This window comes from Coccinella septempunctata, chromosome 2, assembly GCF_907165205.1.
Source record: "Coccinella septempunctata chromosome 2, icCocSept1.1, whole genome shotgun sequence".
NCBI classification, from domain to species: Eukaryota; Metazoa; Arthropoda; class Insecta; order Coleoptera; family Coccinellidae; genus Coccinella; species Coccinella septempunctata.
This window is the reverse complement of record NC_058190.1, coordinates 21,355,755-21,369,011: the sequence shown is the minus strand read 5'-3', so window position 1 is coordinate 21,369,011 and position 13,257 is coordinate 21,355,755. Positions and strand designations below refer to the sequence as shown.

Here is a 13,257-nt window from a genome sequence, read left to right as displayed (position 1 = left end):
TTTGTCTATATTGGTTCAGATATGACTACGCCACGGAGGCGAATGACTTGATTATGAAAACGACAAAGGCCGAGCCTTATCACAAGCTGAGCATAGAGTTTATAAAAGGTTGAATGCTTCACCAGAAGAGAAGATCCGCTGCCAACAAGAGCGCGAAGAGATAGGAGACTGTAAGCCTTCACAATTTCTTCGTCATTACAGAGTATCGCTGATCCGACCTTCCCAGGAGCCATGATGAAGGCGTTATGGTTGGAACGAGTGCCAAGTTGCCCTCCATCATCAAGGATCAGAACTTTGAAAAGTGGCATTGCACGCAAACAACACATCGTGGACACAGCCCACCAAACTCCCTTCATAGGTTGTAGGGATGAACAATGGAGGCGATGATGAGTTTCGAATAGGCTCAACTATATGCGCCAGCAATACTGCGCTCAGATTCACTACAATCAAACGAGAATCTGGGCGACCAATCAGATTGGGACTTGCGAACAACATTTTTTTTATGGTAAGCCCTGCACTTTTTTGTCTGTTGGATACCCTAGGCCCTAGTGGGTAGTCTTCATTTTTATGGGAACATTTTTCTCGAAAAATAGATTAGAGGTTGAAGGCCAATGAACGAGATACCCCGGAAAACTACGCCACTGGGGTTTTGTAGGCAAAAATATCCTCCGAAACAAAAACACTTTTTATCCCATTTTTACAATTTATAACAATAAATGAAAATATAGATATAGAAACATCTTGAGTAAGTAAAGGGTTTATTCACTCTCAGGTGGGAGTTTTCAGGTATCTATATAAGAAAAATCTGTTCAAGGAAAATCTATCTAAATAAAATTATTCAATGTTATGATATATTCTGTATCCTGAAATCTAAAATGAATTGATGTTGAAAATCACAGCTCATGGGATATTTAAACTGTAATGTTCTAACATTCCAAATTGATTCATGATTAAGACTATTGTCCTGATGGAACCATATTTGTTTTAATACCTACAACGTATGATCCTGCTCGAATTAATATTATTCCCTCACGTCATATAATCGTATTTTTGATCCCGGCCGATCTCTCATGTCAATGCTGCAGTCGGTTAATTTATTTTCCCATATTCATAATAGTATGGCGAACCGAAAAATTACCTAAGTTTAAGCAAGGAAAAAGACTCATTTCATACCAAGGATTATAGATCATGTTTTATAATCCCTGATTTCATTATTAATTTTCATACTACGATGACGCTCATATTCCTCCTTTTTTCAAGTTCAGAATGACAGAGGAATGTATCAGAATGTACTCATAAAAAAAATTTCATTCTGACAGCCCTAGAACCCCACCTCTAACGATCAAAATGAACCAATCCTCTGTATTTTTCTTCCATTCAGAATGTTTCAAGGATTGGTGGCTAAAGTACATAGTGGGATGACTTAAATATCCGAACATAATATACTACAGCTCCGAAGATCAAAATGAACTATTCATTCTACGATGAGGCGCCTCATTCATTCATCAGAATGTACTCAAAAAAATTTTTTTTTCATTCTGACAGCCCTAGAACGTCACCTCAAACGATCAAATGAACCGATTTTTTTCTATTCAGAATGTTTTAAGAATTCCTTCTCCAGAAAAATGATTAAAATATCCCCAACAAAATTTTTTGTTCATACTACAGCTCCGAGGATCAAAATGAAATATTCAGTCTAGGATGAAGCGCCTATCCCTCATTTTTCAAGTTCCAAATGGCCCGAGTTATATATCCGAGAACGATGAACTTCGTTGGAACATCGCAGGAAGTGCAATCTCAGCATCGTCTCATTTTCCAAGAACTAAGAAAGTGTACCGAGGTTATAAATTATAATTTTATCATCATTGAATCAGTTCTGACATAACTTTCACTGTATAAACGTATTGTACGAAATATAGCTTTTTAAAAACGCTTTTCCTGCCTTAATAAATATAACTGGCGCAGTCGACGGAGTTTCACGGAGTTTTCATTGTGAAAAACTTCAAGAGTTCTACCCTCTTTTTGGTGAAACGAGAACCTACCCACAGCAGTTACAGTCAAAAATCCATCTAGGAGGAAGAAGATTATGCAGTTGTGGATAATCATAACAAGGTGGTGAGCGTATTTTTATTCATTGATGTCAGACTCCTCTAATCCTAGTATTGATTCTGTAGCGGAAACCAATTCTGAATTAGAGACAGATTTGTTAGAATTATTTAATAATCTTTCACTTAATAGTAATAATAAAATTTTGAATATGCCTAACGCACCTGAAAACTTTGATATCAAAAATTTAAGCATCATTCCCGATTTCGATGGGAATCCGAATAAATTACATAGGTTCATTCAAGCTTCGGAAGCAATTTTAAATCACTATTTTGATGTCGAAAATCAAAATAACTTCCAAAATGTGTTGATATTGAATGGTATTTTGAATAAGCTTCACGGCAAAGCGGAAGAAGTTGTCGCAATTCATGGAGCTACCAGTAATTGGAACGACATTAAAAATTCACTTTTATTACACTTCGGTGATCAACGAGATGAGAATTGTCTTAATCAGGATCTAGTTAATCTGAGGCAAAACTTCGGAGAATCTCCTCATGACTTCTATGAAAAAGTTATTACATTATTAAATACAATTTGTAATTATATTGATTTGAAATGTGAAGTTGGATTTAGAGCAAGTAAAAGAGATTTTTTCCAAAAACAAGCTTTGAAAACCTTTTTAGCCGGTTTAAGAGATCCTTTGGGTCCTATTATTAGGGCTATGAGGCCTAATTCTTTATCTCAAGCACTACAATTCATAATTGAAGAAGACAATATAAAACATTGCCAAAAATCTAATCAAACGGTAATCAATAATTCCAGAAAATTCATGAATTATAGTAATCACAGAAATAATTCAAATAATTTTTCAAAATTTCGTCAAAACTTTTCCACAATGGTACCCATCGAACGACAAAATTTTGTTACGAATCAGCAATTTCCTAGCAGACCCATTACTATTCAAAGAAATATAAGTTATAAAGAGCCGAAATTTTTCAGTAACGCTCAAGTTTTCGGAAAGCAGCAACAAACTGCACCTACTCCAATGAGTATATCTACTAATCATACTAAACAGAGAACTCAACCAATGAGTACCTCAACAAATAATAGATATTTTACAAACAGGCAAAATCAATCCTTTCCTCAGAAACCAAATTTTATAAGTGAAGAGCTTTTAAATACCGAGTATCATAATAATCCTCACAGCTCTAATGAAGAATTCAAAAATGACGAAATTGCTGAAGATTACGAACAAAATTTTCGGAACGTTCAATTTCAGACCCACAGCACATAATAGAATTTCATGTTTCTAATGATAAACGCGAATTACCATATATTGAAATTAAAAATCCCCCTCTTAAATTACTAATCGATACAGGATCAACAAAATCTTTTATTAATCCAGATTTAGCTAAAAAATATTATTCAAATTTCATATTCAAAGAACCATTCACTGTCTCAACAGTCCATCAAACCTCTCATCATCAATTTTGTGCCAATATTCCGATATTTGCTGAGTTTAATAGACATAATGAAAATTTCAAATTCTATCTATTCAAGTTTCATAATATTTATGACGGTTTAATTGGATTAGATAATCTAAAACTATTGGATGCGTCTCTTGATTTTCATAGTTCTAAGCTCAACACTCCTTTTTCAACAATGCGAATAAAATATCAAGAATCAGCAAATAAAGCTCCATTCAAAATTAAAGTTGATGCGAATTCTAGAATCATTGCTAAAATTCCAATCAAACACCTATCTGGTGACGTGATAATACCGAAACAAATTATTCAATCTTGTGAAATTTCTGAGATTGTAACTTGTTCTAAAAATGGCCTAGCAAACGTAGAAATTTGTAATGAAACCAACGAAGATGTTATCCTCATTTTAAATAAACCGATTGAATCAATTCCTATACAGAATAATTTCGAAATCTTTCAAATGGAAACTAATAATAATTCAGAATATATAAGCGTAGAAGAATTAATTAGAACCAATCATATGAATGAAGAAGAAAAATTCCATATTTTAAAATTATGTCGAAAATATCCAGATATCTTTAAGTTAGAGAATCAACCCCTTTCTTTTTCAAATCAGATAAAACACTCTATTAAAACTAAAGACGATATCCCTGTCTACACAAAATCTTATAGATATCCTTTTATTCATAAAGAGGAAGTTAAAAATCAAATAAATTCTATGTTAGAACAAGGTATTATCAGACCCAGCCAGTCACCTTGGTCATCGCCGATTTGGGTAGTACCAAAAAAAGCTGATGCATCTGGTAAACAAAAATGGAGAGTTGTCATAGATTTCCGAAAACTCAATGAGAAGACTATTGACGATAAATATCCTATACCTAATATAAATGATGTTCTTGATAAAATCGGCAAATGTCAATATTTTTCAACACTAGATTTAGCTAGCGGATTTCACCAAATAGAGATGGATCCTGCTGATATTCCTAAAACAGCTTTCAATGTAGAGAATGGCCACTACGAATTTCTACGTATGCCATTCGGATTAAAAAATGCGGGTTCTACCTTTCAAAGGGTAATGGATAACGTACTCAGAGGACTTGAGAATTGTTTAGTCTATCTAGATGACATAATTGTCTTTTCAACATCATTACAAGAACATATTGTTAATCTTTCAAAAGTTTTCAAAAGGCTCAGAGAGGCCAATTTCAAAATTCAGTTAGATAAATCAGAATTTCTAAAAAAGGAAGTAGCTTATTTGGGGCATATTGTAACAACAGATGGAGTCAAACCAAATCCAGACAAAATTCAAGCTATCAAAAATTACCCAATACCTAAAACAACAAAAGAAATTAAAGGATTTTTAGGGTTATTAGGATATTATAGAAAATTTATCCGTGACTTCGCGAGAATTACCAAACCTTTAACAGCCTGTTTAAAAAAAGGTGCAAAAATCGAGCACACCACATCGTTTATCAACTGTTTTGAATACTGTAAAAATTTATTAATGAACGAACCTATTCTTCAATATCCGGACTTTTCAAAAGAATTCATTATAACTACAGACGCTAGTAATTTTGCCATTGGTGCAGTCCTATCACAAGGAAAAATTGGTAACGATAAGCCTGTCGCATATGCATCAAGAACTCTCAATGATAATGAGCAAAATTACAGTACAATTGAAAAGGAATTACTCTCTATCGTTTGGGCAACTAAATACTTTAGACCTTACATTTTTGGCAGAAAATTTAAAATCGTAACAGATCATAAACCATTACAATGGCTTATGTCACTTAAGGAGCCTAATAGTAAGCTTTTAAGATGGAGATTAAAACTCGAGGAATTTGATTTCGAAATTGTTTACAAAAAAGGTAGTTCTAACACAAATGCAGACGCTCTATCGAGAGTCGAAATTCACAACAAAGATTTTTTTGATTATATGGAGAAATTTAATGAAGAATTTTCCGAGAAAAATACGAATAACGATAACGAGTCGATGATTGTTAATTTGGAAGAAGCAGACGTTGAGGAGATATCATTCGAGAAATTTGAGAAGCTTTTTAATGCAAATGAAATATATTATTGTTCAACTGTGACCGAAAAAATTGGCAATTTATTTGATGCTCCGGAATCCGACTCCCTTGCTCATTGTGTATCTGAAGATTTCTATATGAATAAAGGTATTGCACTTGATTTCAAAGAAAAATTCGGTAAAGTTCAAGAACTCAAATCTCAGAATAAAAGAACTGGAGAAGTGGCTAAAATTTCGCACAACAAAAGAAAAATTTATTACTTAATAACTAAGGAATTTTATTACCATAAACCACGATATGAAGCAGTATTCGAATCACTTTCCAATCTCAAAGAATTGTGTCAAAAAGACAGTGTTAAATCCTTAGCATTACCAAAAATTTCGTGTGGTTTGGATGGACTAGAATGGAGAAAAATATTCAGCATGATCAACTATATTTTTGCAAATTCCACCATAAATATTAACATTTATTACTTATCTCAAGACGATTTAATCAATTCCAAGAATATTGAAAATCAGTATGAATCGGATGGTAATACTATACATTCCAATCACGAAAATCCAATTCAAGAAGTCCCCATTTCTGAGAAAATTTTAAATATTTTTGACAATCAAATAGTTTTTGAATTTGTTTTTCATTCCCCGGCGGAGGTTAGAATAAAAAGAATTTTTTCGAGCAAACAAAGAATTTTTGTTCAAATATCTACTAACGATTTAAAAAAGGAAATTATTGACTTTTTCAAAACATACTTAAGACCTAATATTCTTTACGCTTTGTATTTCACAAAAGATAACTATTATGAAGAAATATGCGAAATTCTCAGGAAAACATTTAAACAATCCGCTTTCAAATTATTGAAGTGCAATGAAATCTTAGAAGATGTGGAAGAAAAAGACGAGCAGGTTAGAATTGTTAAAAATATGCATGAGGGAAAAACAAACCACAGAGGAATTTCTGAAACTGTTTCTAGAGTAAAGAGAACATATTATTGGCCTGGTATCCAAAATGATGTAACGGAATATATTAATAATTGCGAATTATGTCAAATTTATAAAAATGATAGAGACCCTCCAAATCAAAAATTAATGCTTACACCCACGCCATGTAAACCCTTCGAAATTGTGCACATTGACACTTTTCAAGCACAAAACAAAAAATTTCTTACAATTGTCGATGCCTTTTCGAAATACGCCCAAGCATATCCATTAATTTCTCTTACAGCTATAGAAATAGTAAAATCTCTGGTAATTTTCATGACGCATCACGGTTCACCGTCAACAGTAGTGATGGATAATGGAACAGAGTTCAAAAATAGTATTGTACCTGAATTTCTTGAACTACACCAAATTTCTCCTCATTATATCACAGTAAATAATTCACAATCCAATGGTATCATCGAAAGATTTCATTCTACTATATTAGAACATTTGAGAATTTTAAAAAGTAAAAACAATAATTCATCAAATATTGAAGACTTAATGCCCTACGCAATATTTGGATATAATAATTCTATTCATTCCTCGACAAAGCAGAAACCTATTGACATAATTAACGGCCATTTAAATAGTAAGGATCCCCTCAATATAGATGTAAACAAAGCCATTATTAATAACTATGTAGAAAACCATAAACAAAAAACTAGAGAAATTTACAAAAGACTGAATGAACTGATGGGGGAGAGGAAGCAGAATATCATAGAAAAGCAAAATCAAAATAGACATGATCCTTTAACGTATAAACCTGGTACTATCGCGTACAGAAAAATTAAATCCAACATGAGGAATAAGCTTTCTCCAAAATTTTCGAAAGAGAAAGTACTACGTAATCAGAAAATTAAAATAGATAGTGATAAGAAAATTTTGCACAAACAAAACCTCAAAAAACCTAAAACTAAATCTAAGAAACTTTTTCAGGCTAATCCTAATGATTCTGGTGACAGCACAGGATATTCAAATAATAAACCTGAAGGACAATCCGGGAGTCCTTCCAATTCTCCTAGGGAAAGCGAAAGTTAGAAGCAAATTTCACAGTTTCATACATTACTATGACCTTCAACCCATCTCCACACAGTTAAGATATTTAGAATTTCATTATAAGACAGTATCTAGTATTATTTTAAATACTTCAAGCTCCGTGTTTCGTACAGAATTGGAAAATCATAAAAAGTTATATGAATATCAATTAAGCTCAGCAAAACAAAAATTGAAAAGTTTGATACCAATGGGAAGATCAAAAAGAGGAATTATTGATGGATTGGGAACCATAATAAAAAGTATTACTGGTAATTTAGATGCAAATGACGCATTACATTATGAATCGGCATTAAAAGAACTTCAAAATAATCAGAAAGATATTATGTTCAATTTAAATGCAGGTATTTCATTAACCGGTGAAGTAATCGAAAATTTCAATAAAACTATTTCTGTCCTCAGAAATAATCAAAAAACAATTGCTTCCCAACTTGAAGGAATTTCAGGAAAATTTAATCAATTAAGTGATAACTTTTATATGTATATTCAGATTAAAAATCTCATGGACCAAATCGGAATATCTATCAATATTATTATAGAATTAATCGATGAAATTGAAAACGCCATTAGTTTTTCCAGACTCGGAATATTGCATCATAGCATTATTAAATTTTCCGAATTATATTCAATTATCAATAAAACAAAAAATTTATATGGTTCAAGTAATCTGATATTCGTCGACGAGAGAGAATATCACAGATTTTATGAATTGATAAATGTAGATGCATATTTCGTTGAATTCAGAATTGTTTTCGTTCTTCATTTTCCTATTGTACACCCCGAATCTTTTTCTCATTACCATCTATTTTCAATCCCAACTATAAACAACACTATTATTATTCCCAAAAATACCTATCTGACAAGCAATGAAAAATGGTATCAATACGCCTCTTCGCCTTGTATTGATTTACACCCACTATATTACTGCGAAGACGACAAACTCAATAATGGGTCAGAAGTAGAAGATTGCCTGTTCCAGCTACTGCAACTGCAAAAATCCACTGGTTCCTGCCAAAATCACCCTGTGGAAACTAGCAAGAACGTTGTCCAGAAGATTGGTAATGGAAGATTCATCATGTTAGCTCCAACTGGGATGAAAATTCGCACAGTATGCAGAAGAACCGACGTCAGCACATTGAAGGGAAACTTCCTGCTAAATGTACCAAAGGGATGTCATTTCGAAAACTCTCAAGAAAAATTCTACAACGACAAGGAAATCTTGGAGGGAGAACCAATGTACCTTCCTCAAATTGCTGCCGAGTTGAATGCAACAACCCTAACTGCATTCAAAATAAAACTAGAAGATTTTTCATTGGACCAAATACACAAATTGAAGAAGAAACAAGAGGAAATTCAACCCTTAATGGAAAAGCAAAAAAGTACCAAATCATTGCATGAAGTCCTGATAATTATCATTTATTTGCTATTTTTCATAATTATCTCCTATTTTGGATCGAGGAAAATTAAGTTGTGGCTAAGATCCAGGGTTCCAAGAAATCAAACAGAAACAGAAGAATTCCAACCACGAGCAGTTCCACGAAATCAACCAGAGAGAGAAGAATCCCAAGCTAGAGCAGTTCCATTCTTCACTACGTAGGCACCTTTCTGAGGATGGAGGAGTTATATATCCGAGAACGATGAACTTCGTTGGAACATCGCAGGAAGTGCAATCTCAGCATCGTCTCATTTTCCAAGAACTAAGAAAGTGTACCGAGGTTATAAATTATAATTTTATCATCATTGAATCAGTTCTGACATAACTTTCACTGTATAAACGTATTGTACGAAATATAGCTTTTTAAAAACGCTTTTCCTGCCTTAATAAATATAACTCCCGCCAAGAAAATTGGTGGATAAAGGAATGTATCACAATATACTCAGAAAAACCACCTCCAGCGATGAAAATGAACCGATATTCTCTTTACGATGGAGCGCATGTTCCTCTTTTTTTTTTTTCCAAAATTTAAAATTGCCATCCAAGAAAATTGATGGCATGGGTGCATGGGGAAATAAATTTTCTTGGCCATTTTAAATTTTCAAAACTAAAAAGAGGAACATACTCTCGATCATTCAGTGTGTAGCATCTGCCACGATCGGACGTCTATCACACCGCGCATCGAAAGATTTATTTCATTTAAGTATTCTCTATACAAAACTGTCAGAAAACTTAACATGACTTCTTCAAGTGATGGTACCTATTCTGAAATGGAATTGGATGACAATGGAGTTTGGAAAAAAGCAAGATACAAAAGGAAAAGAGACAAGAACCCTACTTCGCCAACACAACAACAATCGAAAAAACCCGCATTTCCATCTGCAAAGAATAAGGAAAAGAAATCAGACAACTATCAAGATAAGCAAACAAAAAATTATCAACCAACACAAGGGAATTCCAATAATGTCTCACCAGATGGTAAACAAACACCTCAAAATGTTAACAACAACCAAGGAAGCGATAGTGACGGAGATGGCCCATTTAGGGGATTTCCATCTGACACAAACCACACAAAAACAGAGAACTATTCACAACAAATGCTCCAAAAGATTAACAGAAGTTATGAACATTGTTTTCATTTATTAGCAACAACCGACATTCCCAGAACACAGATGGCGGACTTATGGATGCAGCACTTCCCGAGGAGCAAAGATATCATATTAAAGACGAAAAAAGGATTCATAATCAAATCGGACAACGTAAAGGAGAAACTCACTAAAATTTTAGAATTTCTGAAGAACAACAATACTATTAAGTCCTTTCAAGAAAGTAACTCTACAAAAACAAGGCCCACGAAAAACTCAACGCAAGGGAGCTACTCTGTAGTCATAAGCAATGTAGATTCAGACATTGCAGACGAGGAGATAAGCAAGGAACTGAAAAATCAAAATATTATCCACCGATTCTGCAAACGCATTACCTCTAGAGCAACAGGAAAAGCAACAAAACTGATCAGAATCAACACAGGAAATATAAAGGCATTTGAATCTCTCCTGGCAGAGGGGTTCTTCTACAAATGTCGACATTATTCTGTTTTCCCCAGCTCTCCTCCGGAACCAATTCCTGTACCATGTGCAAAATGCAATCAATTCACACATACAACAATCAACTGCAACTCAGCCCTGGTATGCAATAAATGTAAAGGAAATCATCACACTAACTCGTGTTCTTCTCCTCTGCCAATCTCCTGCACTGCCTGTGGGGGACAAGATCATGTGGCATGGTCTATCAAGTGCCCAAAAAGGCCTACAAAACCTATTGATGGCATCCCAAATGTGAAAATTAAGTCAATAAATAAAAAATCAAGTGAAATTAAACCCTCAATCACAAAAAACAACCGGATCCATAAGCCTATTACAATCCATGACAATATAATCAACACATACATACAGAAACTGAATAATCCAAAGAATACAGATCGGCAACAACTCATAAATAAACTCAAAAAGAGATTCATAGAAGCACACAACATAGACACAACGGCAGTATTTTCTGGAAACCAACTATACATCCTAATGTTTGATTTGAACAAGGAAAACCCAGGTATTGCAACAGAACCCACAACTGGCACACAAATTCAAGTTATAAACGACAATATGATCCCCAGCACAAGTAGAAGCATTCAATAATATAAAATTACTGTATGCCAACATAAATAGCTACATTCCAAAAAAACACTTAATAAATCATTTTGCCGAAAATAATAATATAAAGTGTAACCTATTTGTTGAGGCTAAAATAAACGAACAACACAACACAGAATATCGGGACTGGACAATCGTGAAAAAGATCGGTAACAAAATAGACAACACCAGAGGAGGCAGCTTGATACAATGCTGCAGAGAACTCAAGATAGGAAAAGCAAACCCACCAGTTATGAACAACCCACTCAATGAAACTCTGCATTGCACAATACCCTTCGGTAACGAAAAATTACATATTTTTCTCACATATATACATCCACACTCAAAAATCGAAGAAAACATATTCAGGAAAGCAGCACAATACAAATATGCCCTCCTTATTGGCGATTACAACTGCAATAAAAGAAAAAACAAACAAATCCGCCAGTTTTTAGAGAATTCGAACTTTGCCCAAATCAAGACTCCACCTACATTTATTATGAGTAACAATCCACCTAGTACTCCAGACATTATTTTATGTACAAATAACATAAAGGACTACATACAAACCGAGCTGATACCAGACCTGGGATCGAACCATCTAGCAATCCAAATAACTCTAACTCTCCCTAATCAAGTTCCACAAACAAATGAAGATATTTTCCTTAACCTGAAAAAATGCAACATTCAGAAAGTTTCCGAAGAGTTGGAAAAATTTATCAACACCGAAAATCCAATTACAGGTACATACATAAGTGAATTCCAAAACAAAATACAAGAATTAATAAATGAGCACACTCCTAAGACAACCAGAAGGTACTTTCTGCACACACTTCCACCGCACATCATAACTCAAATTAAGAAGAAAAAACAACTGTACAGAGAATTGAAAGTAAACAACGACACCAACCTGAGAAAACTATACAACAAGCTCAACAAAGAAATACATGAACTCATAACGGAATATAGATCAAGCAAGTGGATTGAAACATGTGAAAATATCAATGAGATGAAGGGCAGGAGCTACTGGCAGGAAATAAAGAAGCTAACCAGATACAACACAAAAGCAAATATAAGCCAGGTCAGTGTGAATGGAAGAACATATCAAACAGATGAAGAAATAGCCTCAGCGTTCAAGGAATACTACCAGGAAACATTCACCCCCAATGACAACATATCATTCGACCAAAATTTTAAAACTAAAATAGAACAACACAGAAAATCAATTGACACAAAGAAAATAGGTATAGTCCCTGAGATATCAGATACAGAATACGAAGAAGCTTTAGTAGGAAAAAACTCTGCACCTGGCTATGACAACCTTACAAGAAAAATACTACGTCAACTAACTCCAAGAATACATGAGGAAATAAGGAGAATGTACAATCACTGTCTGAATACCGGATACTTTCCAGTAGAATGGAAAAAGGGCATTATCATATCAGTTCCAAAACACGGCTCAGACAGCAACCAAGTGTCCAGCTACCGACCAATCACTATTCTGCCAATCATAGGAAAAACATTCGAAAAAATAATTAAAGCACGCCTCGAAAATGCAATTGGACAAAATATTCCCACCTCACAGTTTGGATTCAAGAAGAACCACTCCACCATTCATCCATTAGTAGCCTTGATTTCCAACATCCAAACTACAATGAAAAAAGGGCACAAGTCAGCTGCGATATTCATGGACATCAAAAAAGCATTTGATAGTGTGTGGCATGAGGGTCTTCTGTACAAACTTCAACAATTGAACACCCCAGTTTACCTTCAAAAAATAATTGAAAACTTCTTGAAAGAGAGAAGCTTGATGGTGAAAATCAACAGCCACTTCTCAACGTGTTTTACCCCCCAACAAGGCGTGCCACAAGGCTCTCCACTCTCTCCACTATTATATAATATCTATGTATATGATATATACAAGGTAACAGAAGAACTTGAGAGTTATATCCTTCAGTACGCTGATGACACAGTGGTTGTAACACATAACAAAAAGCTGAAAGACACCATGGAAAAACTGCAAGACCTCTGCGACAAAATTGTTGTATG

General features: G+C 34.1%; 1 protein-coding gene across 4 annotated transcripts in view; it reads right to left on the bottom strand.

The window, feature by feature from the left end:
• Window positions 1-13,257, bottom strand: part of LOC123307709 (ubiquitin carboxyl-terminal hydrolase 34) — a 177,075-nt gene that overhangs the window by 832 nt on the left and 162,986 nt on the right. The window lies entirely within an intron of this gene.